Source organism: Bubalus bubalis, chromosome 4 (assembly GCF_019923935.1).
Source record: "Bubalus bubalis isolate 160015118507 breed Murrah chromosome 4, NDDB_SH_1, whole genome shotgun sequence".
Classification (NCBI taxonomy): Eukaryota; Metazoa; Chordata; class Mammalia; order Artiodactyla; family Bovidae; genus Bubalus; species Bubalus bubalis.
The window spans coordinates 59660100-59676503 of NC_059160.1; the positions used below are offsets into that span (position 1 = coordinate 59660100).

General features: G+C 44.8%; 1 protein-coding gene across 4 annotated transcripts in view; it reads right to left on the bottom strand.

The window, feature by feature from the left end:
* Positions 1 to 16404, bottom strand: part of ELK3 (ETS transcription factor ELK3) — a 177166-nt gene that overhangs the window by 64383 nt on the left and 96379 nt on the right. Inside the window, exon 1 of one of the 4 annotated variants that reach the window (XM_006073548.4) lies at positions 4231 to 5078. The exons of 2 other annotated variants lie outside the window; for them this stretch is intronic. The gene's annotated coding sequence lies outside the window, so the exon portion shown is untranslated. Of the gene's footprint in view, positions 1 to 3924; positions 4063 to 4230; positions 5079 to 16404 lie in introns of those variants that run through there. One more of the 4 variants, XM_025283676.2, reaches the window with a different exon arrangement.

Consider the following 16404-nt stretch of genomic DNA (forward strand, 5'->3'; position numbering starts at 1 on the left):
GACTCATCCTTAAATCACAGAGAAGCTCATCAAAATCCCAAACTTCACAGCATATATGAATTCAGTCTTTCATGAGGGCAGCATTCTTAGAACATGACTTGGGAGCCACAGAGACAAAAATACTGAACGAGTTCATGTAGAAATTATGTCAATTCACTGTTGAGTCAACACATTTATTGGATCAATAAATACAAGCTCTATGGGTGGTGATTTTGGTCTTAGGACAAGTTATTAAACTGTGTTACACGATACGTTAACTGAAAATAAGTTACAAAACAAAGTATAGTGTGACTCCAATTAAAAATTTTGTGTGTGCATGTGTGGGTATGTGTGTATGTATTTTTAAAGATCAGAAAAAAAAATACACTGAAGTGTTAACAGAGATTATGGGAGATGTTTATTATTTTTTCTTTGTGGTTTTCTCACTCTTCCTAAGATAATTCACATTAATATTTTTATAATAGAAAAAAAACCTTTAGAAAATATTGCTATACTAATGTGACCTCAAATATATCAATCTATGAAGGCAAAGGGGAATTACAGATAAATAATAAAACATGAAAAAATCTTGCCTTAAGCATACAGAAACATCTGCTAGAAATGGAGTCCTTCATTCAAATGACCACAACTGCTCATCTGTATGTGCAGGTATTGGCCCTTAGGGGCAGAAGCTGTCTGCCCACAGTCAGGTCAAACCCAAAAGGGATAGAGAATCTTGTTTCTTTTAAAGTTTAATGAGGAACCCCAGGTCTAGAAATCACAAAGATGGCTGAATCATTCCCTGGGACTAGAAAGGAGCAGAGCCATTAATTAGTAAGCAGCAATTCACCATCAGCAAAAAAAAAGAAAAAAAAAAACCTCTACTCCAGGAAGTCATATCCTTAATTTTTTTTTTTCAGTGTATTGGGTTTGTTTGGTTTTAGGTAATGTTTTGCAACCATGTTGGTTTTCTGAATCTGATAAACATATAATTGGGCAGCACAGGATGTATAAAATCCAGTATCTGACAGCTAAGAATGGAATACTTTAATTTATATACACTGCCTGGAAGCCCTTTACAACCGATTTCAGGAAAAGATTCAAGTTCTAAAAAGTTATTACAAATATAAATTTCAATATAGGATCTCACAATTACAGTTATTATGTATTACCAGGTTTGAATTATTAAGCTTTTTTTTTTTTAATAAGAGAAGGTCTTTCATAAATGTTTAGCAAAATCAAAATTAAAGTAGGGCTGAAAAAAAAAAAACCACCACTGCTCTCCCCCATCTGGGCTACTGCCATTCTGGTCTAGACAGCATTAGTACCAGGTAAGTCAGCTTCAGAGAGGGTCTAGCTCAGCTCACAAAGGTACACCATCACACTATCATTATTTACATGTCATTCCACACATACTACTAGCCAAAAAGAGAGAAAGGGAGAAAAAATTCATGCCTACTTTGTTATTCAACACAATAGAAAAGTGCCAATGATGATTTTTATATGTCCTATTTGTTGAATAAATTCATATGAAAGTTATCATCTTCATCATTAACGTAAACAAGAGTTTCTCAATCTGGGTACTCCTGACATTTTGGGCTAGAAAATTCTTTGTGATGGGCTATCCTGGGCATTGTTGGATGTTCAGCAGCATCCCTAACCTCTACTCAGTAGATGCCAGTAGTATCCCCTCTGATTATGACAACCAAAATGTCCCTGGATATTGTGAAATATCCCTTGGGAAGCAAAATTACTCTTAGTTGAGAACTGATATAAATGAACATCATGCATTCCAAATAATAACTTATCAGAATAAAGAACTTGACCTCCTTTTTGTTTTGAAGGAGATGTAGTCTACAGAGAATATTTACAACCTTCATCCTTAAGATAGCTCCTGCAGAATGATGCTGCCTTTGGAAAGCTTTTTTCCTTATCTGTTTATTGTAAGCTCTGTTATCCTACTTACAGCTTTCAATGCAACAATTTATTGAGCATCTACTCTGTGCCAGGTGCAGTGTTGGGGACATCCTGTACTCATGTCCACTGACTCACACCCTGGTGGGGCTGGTTGGGTTGTTTTCAGGACACGCTTTGCCACCAGAAAAGAAACACTGACACCTTAAAAACTCCTCAAGAGAGCAGCATGTCCTTGTCAATAAAGGAGACCCACAATTGCAATCAGGTTCCTTAAAATTATTTACCCTTTTTAGTAACTCTACACATTCCCAACATTGAAAGGTTAAAAAAAAAAAAAGCCCAGAAGGCCTTGGCTATATTTGGCACAGAATGACCATCAGGGGGTTTTGCAGGGAGGATCATTACTGGAAACCCTAAAAACATTTAGGGACAGTCTTAACTGTCTGACCCGCGAGCCCTCCTAATACAATTTGTAATTTTATAATCCCCATAAATTGAAACTCATAACTGACCTTTCCCAAATAAAAGTGTATCACACAGGGAGAGAGAAGGGAGAGAGATCAGAGGGTATTCTGTTTGCCAATAAGACTCAGAAATCAATTTGAGCTCATTAACAGATGCCTGGAACACGCTCGGTTTCTCATCACCTCCGCCGCAACCCCCCCTCCCCCCCAACTGAAGCACAGATGAGAGAGGATGGGTGTGTTTGAGCTGCTTGGGTAATAGAAACTTCACACACACACACACACACACACACACGCACGCGCGCGCGCGCACGGACAGCTAGGAGAGAAAAACCTTGTAAGCCCAAAATCCAAAATGACTTCAAAGTTTAAGATGCTACCCTGAAAAGGTTCGTTGGGCGACTTGCCCCTCTAAGTAAATAAAGCCGTAACTTGTCTCGGTCTCCAGCGCAGGGCTCCCCGGGCTGACAGTGGCTGCACAAAACCCCTCCTGTGCTGAGCAGCGGAAACTCCTAATGAGATTAGTTGGTGTGTGTGCAGACATTACTTAGCAATGACTAAAGGGGCTCTCTTCCTGCAGCAGCCAGTGGAAAATTCAGGGAACTTTTTCCCCCTGCAGCAGCAGAATCCCTTTAACCCTCTCCCCAGCCAACTCCAAAAACAACTCAGCCTCCCCCGGCGTCCCCCACCTCCCGGCTGGGGCGCTGGGGGAGTTAAAGACCCGCCAGGGGCTTCCAAAAGCGGGAGGGTGGGAGGGGGCCGTCAGGGAAGGGGCGGGTGACCCCTCGAATACTACAAAGGAAACTGTAAAAGGCACAAATATATAAACCTGAGAAGGAGCAAACCACAGTTTCTTTGTGAGCTCCTCTAGTGAGTCATTTTCAAGATGCTGTCTGCTGCCAGTTTCAAAGCGGAAGCGCATGGCAATTAGTCTTGCCGTTTCCAGACAAGCCAGAAACTCTCCCGACACTCGTTTTTTTTTTTCCTTCTTCTTCTAAAAAGCCCCTTTTGCAGTTTCTGAAATAACATTTCTTTCTCCCACCCCCACCCGCCGCCTAACTGCAGCTTGTCCTCAAGATGATTCGGTTCAGAAAACGTAACAAAAATCCAGACCTCCGATTTTTCTTTTAACCGTCCAAAATTGTGACTGCCACCCCCTAAAGTTACAGTAGCATTACAGGCCAACATTCAGTTACAAGTTGAAGAGCCCCATCCCAAACTGCTGGGGGTTCCAAGACCATCGCCGGCCTGCCGGGTCCTCCTCCCAAACCGTGTCCAGTAATGACTCTGCCGGCTTTATAAGGTCCAGCTGGGCGTGCGCCTGGGGCGCCGACCCGGGCTGGGGGTCACCTGCCGAGCCAGAGGGGAAGCGGCCCCCAGCCCCGCCGCTCGGCTCCCCACGCCCTCCTCTTCCCTCCCCACCCCTGTTCTCCCCGAATCCGAGCATCCGTACCCACTGCAACCCCGAGGAAGTCCCAGCCCCCCTCGAAGGTCAGCGGTGGTCCAGCCTCCAGGCACGCAGCCTGCTCCAGTCACCGATCCTCCCGGGGACCCCAAGTCTCACCGTCCCCCGCTCCTCCGGCGCGCCCCCTTCTCCGGGCTCGCAGCGCAGCCCAGGGCGGGGTGTGCCCGTGCCGGGTGGCCGCAGCCCCCGGGGCAGGCGCGCGGACCCAGGCGCAGGAACATCCCACGGCGCCCACTCCTCGCGGCCTTCTCGCAGCCCCCCGGCCTGCAGCCTCCTACGCGGTGCCCACCCGCCCCACCCCCACCAAACCACACAGAAGAAAGCAAAGCAAAAAAAAAAAAAAAAAACCAACCCCCACGAAACTTTGCAAGTGTCCGAGCAACAGGCACGAACCCTACTACCTACCCAGATGTGGGGGAGCTTTCAAGATCCTTCTTCGGGGGAATTTCTAGGAGGAACCGGGCGAAAGCCCCCGACTTTCCATGCTGACAGGCGTCTGCAGACGGTCTGTTGCTCTTGTAATGAGATCCTGATTTCCCCCCCTTTTTTTTCTTTCTCTCGCTCCTCTTTTTTTTTTTTTTCCCCCTCTGGTGTGTGTGAGAGCAGGAAGTTGGAGCAGTCAGGCCGAGCCGGCTCACTTCCTTTACTGCATTATTCCCCAGGCGGTGTGCAGTCTGTGTAAACAGGCTTTTCCGCCCCGCGCCGCGCGCCCCGGCCGCGGCTGTGCGCCGGGGCTGGCCGCCGAGGCCCGCGCATACTCCGCCGCCCGGGGCCCCGCACCGCGCCCGCGCCCCCGCCCGCCGCGCTCCCCGCTTCCTGCTCTGCCACCCCCGGGGAGGAGCCTCCGGACCCCTGGCGACTCCGAGTGGCCGCAGCCCCTCCCCACGGGGAGGGGGGGGGGCGGGCAAGTCGGCCAGAAACCCGTAGGAGCTGCCCCGGCGCGCTCAGGGGCTGACCTTGGGTGGCGGCCGGGGCCTGGGGGGTTCCTCTTCTCCACCCTCTAACCACCTCCCCCCGCCGCCCAACCGGGGGTCCCTGGGCTGGGTACTGCGCTGCGCGTCGCTGTAGGGGCTTGCCCTGCCCGGTTGGTCTGGACGCGGAGGCCCCAAGTGGGGAGGCGGCTGGACTTGCTGTTTAATGTCAGCTGGGATGGAAGAGCGGTGGGGCCGAGGGGCATCGGGAGTGGGGTCTCGGTGCTCTGGGCTAAAGGGCTGCTTTGATCGTGGGTGGGGGCGTGATTGCTAAGGAGGAGAAGATGTTTGTTGCATGTGCAGAAAAGGAGGCGCGGGTTTTGTCTGAGGAAAAAAAAAAGCCAGCGCTCAGAGTAGGGGGCCCACTTTGGGGGAAAAGGATGAGAAGCCACAAACTGGAAGCCAGGATTCTCCAGAAGAGCCCTGTCTGGCCGTTCGCTATGGCCTACCCCGGGCTCGACCTTTCCTGCCTGCTAAGGGGACTTCAGAGGGAAATGAGCAGCGACCAGGGGCCCAGTGACTGAGGCTTCGGAGGGAGGCTCCGTGGTCTCAAAACTGGACCCCACACCACACTATTCCCCCACAGGGACACCCGCCTCGAAGGGCTCAGGCCAGCCTCTGACGAGAGAGCTCATCCACTGCCCTGAGGCTTAGAAGGGGGGGCCGGTGGAAGGATCCCCCACCCCAGTCCTGGGCTCCAGCCCCAACTGCTCAGCTTCTGGCCCCTTCCTTGTCCACGCCTCTCCCTCCTGAGCACCGCAGACCCGCGGCTCACAAATTGAAGAGTGTGCATCACGTAGGGGGCTTGTTAAAACGGGTTTTAACTTCACCACAGAAGTTCCTGATTCAAAAGGTCTGGGATGGTTCTCAGCCCAGGCTCAAGTTAGAATCACCTGGGGAGTGTTTTGAACACTATTGATCTCTATGCACAGCCCAAACCAATTAAGTCGGATTTCCTGGTGGCAGGGCCTGTGTGCTTTCCAAAGGGTGGCTCTCTAAGAGTTCCCTCACTTGCTTATTTGTTTCTTATTTTTGCAGTCTTTCTGAAGACTATTTGTTTATGAATCTCTCACTCTTACTAACTGTGGGCTTCTAAGGGCAGGGTTGTATTTTACTCTAGTTAGTACCAGATCCCACCCCCAAGTGTCAATCAGAGCACCTGACCATAGGACAGTCCAGTTCCTCAGCCTTTGCTTTGGGGCTGGTGTGGATAGTTCACTGAGAAGTGGGGCTGTAGCCCACCAGACCTCCCAGAGAGGTGGGAAAACATGAAGAATTCGGGGCTTGGGGGAAGGTAGGAGAGTAAAGAAGGAGAGGGTATGTGGAAGAAGGCTATTTATCAACCCCTGATTTTCCACAGATAATTTTCCACTCTAGAGATTATTGTTTTAATCCCTAGTGGGCTTCTATCACTCAGTAGAGCTCACTCTGTACCTCTGAATGATCCAGCTGGGGACCAGGGGAATGTTCATCTCAGACATACAATTCAGAGCACTGTGTTATCTAAAAAGTGTATGCCAAAGCAAAGCATGAGTGTATCTTAAACTAGTGGCTTTCATCCTTTTTTATTATATATCTTCATAAAAAATCTTTGTTGAATCCTAATATGTAAGCAAGAGAAGGTTGACATGATTTCATTAGGCTTTGTTTTGAAGAAATGCTTATTTGTCTAAGGCACTTCTGAAACACTCATGGGCAGTCCTGGAGTTTCCCAGACCAAATGAAGACCTCCTTAAGTTTTCCTGGTGTTTTATTAGGTTGTCCATATCACTAGTCCAAGCTTCTGCTTAAAATGAATAACTCAGAGCTGACACAGCTCTTCCTCAAGGTGCAGGGAGGTGTCAGCAGGCCTTAACTCAGGCTGCTGTAATAAATGCCAAGGTCGAGGTGCCAGCAGATTTGGTTCTTGGTGAGGGCCACCTCTTGTTGTGTCCCCACATGGCCTTTCCTCAATACACACATGTAGAAGGAGACAGAGGAAGCAAACTCTTTGGTGTCTCCTATCATAAAGGGCACTAATCTCATTACAGGAGCTCCACCCTCATGACCTCAGTTAAACCCAATTACTTCCCAAAGGCCAAGCCTCCTAATACAATCACACTAGGAGTTATTCGTTTCCATGTGAATTTAGGAGAGACAAGGAACATTTAGTTCACAACTGCTATTGGTTTTCTATGCTTTCCTTCTCATTATCAAAAAGCGGCCAAAAGATGTAGCATCTAGTATTATATGATCACATTCTTTTTATGCTTCTGTTATAAAACAGATAGGAGTTTGGATTATATGGATGATGAGTAATTTCTTCAGAAACCCTCTATGACAGGAACTCGTAATGAATGCCAGCCAAGAGAGAATAAGGCTCTCTCAGCTTTGAAAAGAACAACAGATCTCCAACAGAGATTGGAGTTAGTCAGTGTGATGAGTTCGAGGATGCTTAGGGCAGGATGGAGGAGGATCAGTTCAAGTAAACCTTATGGATGGAGAGTGGGGGTGGGGGGACGGGTATCTCCAGAAGAAAATCAAAACCTTGGTGTATTGGTCAGCTTTTGCTGGGATAATAGTATGTAGCAAATTTTATTTGGGCTACATATATGTATGTAGTATGTAGCAAACAGCCCCAACACCCAGTGGCTTACAACAAGTGGGTCTCAGTTGCCTGGGTTCAGGTTGCTTCACATGTTTTTCTTATTCTGGGACCCAGGCTGAAGGAACAGGCTCAACACGAGACTTGTGACTTTCTAGAAGGACAGGAGCTCAAGAGAAGTGAGTGAAGACACATGGAGCCTCTTAACACCTCTGCTTAGGACTAGCACACCCTCGGGTCAACTCATAACCCAGAGGGGAAAGTGAGTCATGTGGCCAAAGCTAAAGTCAATGGGGTCGGGGGAAGAGATTGGGTTGGCTCTTCCCTGGGGGCTCAGCGGTGAAGAATCCACCTGTCAATGCAGGAGGCACAGGTTCAATCCCTGATCCCAAAGATCCCACATGCCATGGAGCAACTAATCCCATGAGCCACAACTATTGAGTCTGAGCTCTAGAGCCCAGGAACCCCAACTACTGAAGCCCATGTGCCCTACAGCCTGTTCTCTGTAACAAGAGAAGCCACCGTGATGAGAAGCCAGCTCACTCTAACTAGAGAGTAGCTCCCGCTTGCCACAACTAAGGAAAAGCCCACGCAGCCACGAAGACTCAGCACAGCCAAAAATAAATAAATAAATAAATAAAATTATAAAAATAAAGTGCTTTTTAAAAATTAAAGTCAATGGGAAGACTTCCCTGATGGTCCAGTGCCTAAGACTCTTGTGCTCCCAATGCAGGGAGCCTGGATTCAATCCCTGGGCAGGGAACTAGATCTGAGATGCCACCACTGAGTTTGCATGCTGTAACTGAAAGATCCTATGTGCCACAACTAAGACCTGCACAACGAGATAAATAAATTAAAAAATAAAGTCAATGGAACAGGGAGAAGGACAAAGAGGAAAGATGAGAGAAATATGAACAAATAATCTACCATAAGAGAAAATGGATGCTGGGTATTCAAAAACAGAAAATCTCTTGGTTCCCTCATAATTTAACATTGCACAATGTGTAACAGAATGGGATGCTGTGAACAATTTTAAAAAATACAGATGGATGAGGAAGTATAATTAGATAGGACAAGAAAAAGTGAGTTTTAGAATATATCAGACTAAAATATTCTAGAACATAGAACAAATAATATATGAAACATATGAATTGATGGTATTAAACTTATGAATCAGTGAATTTTGGTAGAAACTTAAAAGTGGTTTGCTTCACTACTTTGGAGACTGCCTCAGTATGGGCGGGGATGTGGATGGGAGTTGGAAATAGACAGCCAAAGCCTGATGAAAAGGTGGCACGCAGGTGGCAAGTAGACAAATGGAGTCAGGAATTTGGGGATCCAGTCCCACACTGACTTGTTCAGCTCTGTGACCTTGACTAAGTCACTCACCCTCTCTGAGCCTGCATGAACATCAGTTTTCATTGAATTTTACATTGAATGCCAATTTTACATTAAAACAACATGTGCTATGAACCAGGATTTGACATTTTTCATGAACTGCATTTGAATGAATATTTAAAATAATTGTATAGACTTGCAGGCAGACCCATTGAGAGTCTGCCTTCTCCTTTTTGCATTGTTAGAGGTCCGTCAATCGGGACCTTTGAGAAGCACTGATTTGGACCATCGTTTTTGTCCTCAGACTGGCCATCCATGGGCCAGAGGTTGGCAAACTGCAGTCTACAAGACCCACTGCCTGTTTATGACTTTCAAGGTATGAATTAACTTTTTCTTTAAAAAAAAAGTTTAATTTTGGCAAAAACCATAACATAAAATTTATCATCTTAATTGTTTTTAAGTGTTTAGTATAGTAGGGTGTAAAGTCTATTCACATTGTGGTACTACTGATCTGTAGAGCCATTTTATCTTGCAAAACTGAAACTTTCTATCCATTAAACACAATGCTCCATTCTCTCTTACTCCAGCCCCTGGCAACCACCATTCTACTTTCAACTGCTATGAATGCAACTACTTTAGGTACCGCATATAAGTGGGATTGGGTTTCCCTGGTGGCTCAGACAGTAAAGAATCTGCCTGCAATGAAGGAGACCTGAGTTCGATCCCTGGGTCAGGAAGATCCCCTGGAGAAGGGAATGGCTACCTACTCCAGTATTCTTGCCTGGAGAATCTCATGGACAGAGGAGCCTGGTGGGCCACAGTCCATGGGGTCACAAAGAGTTGGACACAACTGAGTCACTAACACTTTCACTTCTTTTCATAAGTGGGATTATACAGTATACATAAGTGGGAGTATACAGTAGTGGGATTATCATTTTTGTGACCGGCTTATTTCACTTAGCATAGTGTCCTCAAGCTTCACCCATGGTATATCATGTGACAGGAGTTCCTTCCTCTTCAAGGCTGAGTAATATTCAATTGTGTATACATGCTACATTTTTTTTAACCATTCATCTTCTTATGCACATTTGGGTTGCTTCTACCTCCTGGCTCTAGTGAATGATAAGAATTTATGTGTTTAAGTGATTGAAAACAAATCAAAGGAAGAATAATATTTTGTAACATGTAAAAATTATATGAAATTCAAATTTCAGTGTCCATAAATAAATCTTTGTTGGAACAGAGCCACCCTAACTCACTCACAGGTTACCTAATGTGCTTTTATGCTACAGTGGCATAGTTTAATAGTTGTGACAGAGACTGGTACGGTCTATAAAGCAAAAATATTTACTTTCTGACTCTTTACAGAAAAAGTTTATCAACCCCTGGTATAGGCCATCAAGTTTTGCCCTATTTTTTGTTTTTGTTTTAGCTGCATTTTCTTTCTGATTCTGGAGAAGACCGCTCTCTCTCATATGGGGTTAAAATCTTAATATCTTTAACAAACTTCACATCCAGAAACTTCCTTAAAGGAAACCAAGTTGTTGGACTTCATTTAATTCCTCTTATTTGGTCTTCTGCTGAGGTGGGGAATAGCTGGTTTGGACTCTCCTAGCCCTGGAGATAGCCTTTCAAACTTTTCTCTGGTCTCTGAACAAACCTGAGTTCCCAGTCCTGTTTACACACTGGAACCACACATGCCAGGGCCTCACCCCTGAGATTCTGACCTTGAATCCAAGAATCTCTGTATCTTCAGAGCTCCACCCAGATGACCTCTCTGCTCATGAAAGCCTTGTAAATGTCTTACTCATCCTTTTGACTAAGCTCGAACTCCACCTCCTCCAAGAAGTCTTTCAAGATCCACCAGATGAAGTGCATGGCCCATTTCTCCTGCATCCCCATCATACAGGGTTTGAACTTTACCACTTAGCATTATCCCTAATGCCTACCAGAAAAGTTGCTAACAAATTTTTTAATCAATCAATTCATCAATAATAAAAGGACTGATACATAAGTTCTATAAATGATGTACATTACTAACTGAGACGCATGAACAATCACTAAAAGGGATAACAATTGATGACATTTGGAAGGAATAAACAATGATTCCAAGCTTTAGATTTTTTTAGATTCTCAATTGATTGAAAGTTATAAATATTTTATATACCCACACTCACCCCCAAACCACACTATATCATTAGAAAGGAAAGGAGATTTTCCTTTCTATAATCTCTGTAGATTATACAGATATATATATATATGTGTGTGTGTGTGTGTGTGTGTATATATATATATATATATATATATATAAAATAATCTGCTGTACTCTCCAGGGTGAATACAACTGAGAAACTATTCTGAGCAGCTACTGGTCAAAATCACTTCCTGCATAATAGAAATCTGATTTGTCCAAAAAGGTACAAATGGTCTTGGTTTTTTTTTCTTTTAGTGATGCCTTGCCTAGAGTTCCTGTATAAACAACTACTTTGGATTTTAAATGCGTAGAACAAGAAACTAGGGCACTTACTCTGTTTTAAATTTATTGGTGTATAGTAGCTTCACAACATTGTGTTAGTTTCTGCTACACAGCAAAGTGAACCAGCCATATGCATACACATATCCTCTCCCTTCTGGATTCCCCTCTCATCTAGGTCACCACAGCATCAAGTAGAATTCCCTGTGCTATACAACAGGCTCTCAGTGGACTGAGGGTTTACCCAGTCACCTCATGTAAGACATCGCAATTGGAATCTGAGAAATAACTGGAGAAGACTGGGTTTAGGCGGAGCAGAGGTGCAGTACTGAGTCCCCCCAAGAGCAGGCAGTTGGTCAACAATGTCATTAGTGGAACATCCGTGGTCCTAGGGCCTCGTGTCTCCCACAGGCTGCTGACGCTACAGATGGAACCCACGATGGAGGAGAAGAGAAATGCCACCTACAGGCTGCTGTCAGAAACCAGGCACCAGGGTTTGGATGTAAAGGAAGCTGGGACAATGGCATGTTTTTGAACTAGCTTTAAATTAACTAGGATTTCTATAAGCTCCGGCGAGAGTTCTGAGGACAAAAGCAGATGCTGAGGTAAAATGTATGGAAGAAGTATCTCCCTCCCCGCAAAGTGTCAATGGATACTCTTAAGAGGGGGTGAGACTTGGTAATATTACGTTCACCCTCCACCCCCCACTTCATGTCCACAGCAATACACATTTCTTGAATAAATGTGATATATACTCAAAGAGCAAAAACAACTAGAAAATGTGTATAATGCCTCACACTTTAAAAAGTGCAATTAAATAGATGAATTCAATCAGTCTCTAATATTATGAATCCTATTTTACATTTGATACAACTGAAGAGTGGAGATATTGATTTGTGGGTTAAGGGTCATACAGTAAGTGATGCTGCTGCTGCTAAGTTGCTTCAGTCATGTCTGACTCTGTGCCACCCCATAGACGGCAGCCCACCAGGCCCCGCTCTCCTTGGGATTCTAAAGGCAAGAACACTGGAGTGGGTTGCCATTTCCTTCCCCAATGCATGAAAGTGAAAAGTGAAAGTGAAGTTGCTCAGTCATGTCCGACTCTTCGTGACCCCATGGACTGCAGCCTACCAGGCTTCTCCGCCCATGGGATTTTCCAGGCAAGAGTACTGGAGTGGGTTGCCATTGCCTTCTCCAACAGTAAGTGATGGGGTTGGGACTAAAGTTCAGGTTTCTGGACCAAACCCCAAATCCTTTCTGGTACTCTTTACTGAGTTCTAATAGAGGACTACACAAGGTGAAAAACCTAAGATTATGACATCCACTCCGATCACTTCATGGCAAATAGATGGGGAAAAAGTGGAAATGGTGGCAAACTTTAATTTCTTGAGCTCCAAAATCACTGCAGACTGTGACTGCAGCCATGAAATTAAAAGACGATTGCTCCCTGGAAGAAAATCTGACAAACCTAGATAGCTCTTTTAAAATCAGAGACATCACTTAGTCAACAAAGGTCTGTATAGTCAGAGCTTTGATTTTTCCAGTAGCCATAGATGGATGTGAGAGTTGGATCATAAGGAAGGCTGAGCGCTGAACTGATGCTTTTGAACCGTAGTGCTAGACAAGACTCTTGAGAATCCCATGGACAGCAAGGAGATCAAACCAGTCAATCCTAAAGGAAATCAACCCTGAATATTCATTTAAAGGACTGATGCTGAAGCTGAAGTTCCAATACTTTGGCCACCTGATGGAAACAGCTGACTTATTGAAAAAGACCCTGATGCTGTGAAAGATTGGAGGCAGTAAAAGAAGGGGATGACAGAGGATGAGATGGTTGGATGACATCACCAAATCAATAGATGTGAATTTGAGTAAACTGCCAGAGATAGTGAAGGACAGGGAAGCCTGGGGTGCTGCAGTCCATGAGGTTGCAGAGTGGGACACAACTGAGCGGCTGAACACCACCACAAGGTAAAGAGGAGAAACCCAGAATGGAGAGGCTGGGGAACTGCTGGGAGTAAAGTTTCTACCACTAACTTGTCATATCACCTTGCTTAGACTCAGCGTCTTCCCCCATCAAACTATAAACTGAGGACACTGGACCAGAGAGTGTCTGAGACCTCACCTCCCACTGTAGTTATTCACAGCAGTTCTGCCTAAGAAACCCCTGGTCGCAGAGTCTGCACAGCAGAAGGCTGGGGCATTTTAATCTGCCCCCTGGAGCAGCAGGTTGAAAACTTTAATTCCAACCCACAGGAGAAAATGCAGTTTATGTCTAAGTCCTATACACACGTATAAAGGATTGAAACAGGTTTCACAATAGATTTTTTTTTAATGTTTATTATGTGTGATGTATTTTGATATAAAACACAAGCTGGAATCAAGATTGCCGGGAGAAATATCAATAACCTCAGATATGCAGATGACACCACCCTTATGTCAGAAAGTGAAGAGGAACTAAAAAGCCTCTTGATGAAAGTGAAAGTGGAGAGTGAAAAAGTTGGCTTAAAGCTCAACATTCAGAAAACAAAGATCATGGCATCCGGTCCCATCACTTCATGGGAAATAGATGTGGAAACAGTGTCAGACTTTATTTTCCTGGGCTCCAAAATCACTGCAAATGGTGACTGCAGCCATGAAATTAAAAGACACTTACTCCTTGGAAGGAAAGTTATGACCAACCTAGATAGCATATTCAAAAGCAGAGACATTACTTTGCCAACAAAGGTCCATCTAGTCAAGGCTATGGTTTTCCCTGTGGTCATGTATGGATGTGAGAGTTGGACTGTGAAGAAGGCTGAGCACCAAAGAATTCATGCTTTTGAACTGTGGTGTTGGAGAAGACTCTTGAGAGTCCCTTGGACTGCAAGGAGATCCAACCAGTCCATTCTGAAGGAGATCAGCTCTGGGATTTCTTTGGAAGGAATGATGCTAAAGCTGAAACTCAGTACTTTGGCCACCTCATGCGAAGAGTTGACTCATTGGAAAAGACTCTGATGTTGGGAGGGATTGGGGGCAGGAGGAGAAGGGGACGACAGAGGGTGAGATGGCTGGATGGCATCACTGACTTGATGGACGTGAGTCTGAGTGAACTCCGGGAGTTGTTGATGGACAGGGAGGCCTGGCATGCTGTGACTCATGGGGTCACAAAGAGTCGGACACGACTGAGTGACTGATCTGATCTGATCCCTTTTTATTTGCTTAGAAAATGTCGTTTGCAGCCCATCAGTTTGACTTCAAGATCCCTGAATGGTTTGAGAGAAGCAGCTTAGAAAGCTGAAAAGTGAGGGTTAGTGGTAAGGCTGCTGCTGCTAAGTCGCTTCAGTCATGTCCGACTTTGTTCAACCCCATAGACGGCAGCCCACCAGGCTCCCCCGTCCCTGGGATTCTCCAGGCAAGAACACTGGAGTGGGTCGCCATTTCCTTCTCCAATGCATGAAAGTGAAAATGAAAGTGAAGTTGCTCAGTCGTGTCCGACTCTTAGCAACCCCATGGACTGCAGCCTACCAGGCTCCTCTGTCCATGGGATTTTCCAGGCAAGAGTACTGGAGTGGGGTGCCGTAGTGGTAAGGCAGACCATGTGAAAATGGGATCACAGAAGCCAGATGAAGTCCACTGGGAGAAGTGGCTTAATATAAAAGAGAGAGTATTTTTCTGTTTGTGTATGAGTCAGTGTCCTTCTGAACATCCCCCCCACACTTTCACATTGTCTCCCATCTCACCAAGCACGTTCCCAGCTCTGTCTTGAAGCTGTCTTCCCCAAATGCAGTATTTAAGAGATACTTCTGGATGTCCTAGCTTTGTTTATCACTTTTTTGATTTATCAACCCATCAGTCAACATGTTTCTTGAGGAACATTCACTGTGTTTGTAGCCGGCTGCTACACAGCTGGTCTTCAGTATCTGTAGGTACCGCAATTGCAGTTTCAACCAAACATAGATTGAAAATATTTGGGGTGAAAATTCTAGGAAGTTCAAAAAAGCAAAGCTTGAATTTGCTGTGTACCCAGCAACTAGGTATATAGTATTTACATTTTAGTTACAACTACTTACATGACATTTATATTGTATTAGATATTAGAAGTAATCTAGAGATGATTTATGGAGAAGGCAATGGCACCCCACTCCAGTACTCTTGCCTGGAAAATCCCATGGATGGAGGGGCCTGGTGGGCTGCAGTCCATGGGGTCACTAGGAGTTGGACACGACTGAGCGACTTCACTTTTCACTTTCATGCATTGGAGAAGGAAATGGCAACCCACTCCAGTGTTCTTGCCTTGAGAATCCCAGGGACAGGGGAGCCTGGTGGGCTGCCATCTATGGGGTCGCACAGAGTCAGACACGACTGAAGCAACTTAGCAGCAGCAGAGATTATTTAAAGTATACAGGAGATACAATGGAATATTACTCAGCTATAAAAAAGAATGAAATGCTGCCTTTTGCAGTGACATGGACAGATACAGAGATTATCATACTGAGTGAAGTCAGAAAAGACAATACCATGTGATATCACTTATATGTAGAATCTAAAAAAGTAATACAAGTGAACTTATTTACAAAACAGCTACAGACTCACAAACATAGAAAACAAACTTAGAGTTACCAAAGGGAAACAGGGAGAGGGATAAATCAGGAATGTTGTATTAACACATACATACTACTATATATATAAAGCAGATAAATGACAAAATCCCTCAGTATAGCACAGGGCACTAGATTCGATATCTTGTAATGGTGTAGAATGGAAAGGAATCGAAAAAAGAATATATACATATAATCATTTTACTATACACCTGAAACTAATACAACTGTTATAGTGTTAGTAAAGCAACTATACTTCAATTAATAAGTAAACCAATCAATCAAAAAGCAAAGTTCAAAAGCTGATTTAAAAACACATATGGGAGAATGTGCATAGGTTATATGTAAATACGATGTGAATACTAATGGACAATTGTGCTTACCGTGGTGAGACAAGTGATATTTTAGCAGGGTAGTGGTGAGGGTGCACACAACAAGACCCAGATGTCACCATGGGAAGGCTGGTTTGGCTGATGGTCCATGGATGGCACCACCTTGGTGACAGTCTGAGCCTGAGCTGACAGGTACAGAGAGTAGAAATACACCTCTGAGCATGGCCTCACCAGTCAAGGCTTCATGTTTAGCTCTAGCTCTAACATTGTTGCCTAAGGATCTCATTTATGTAAGTGCAGA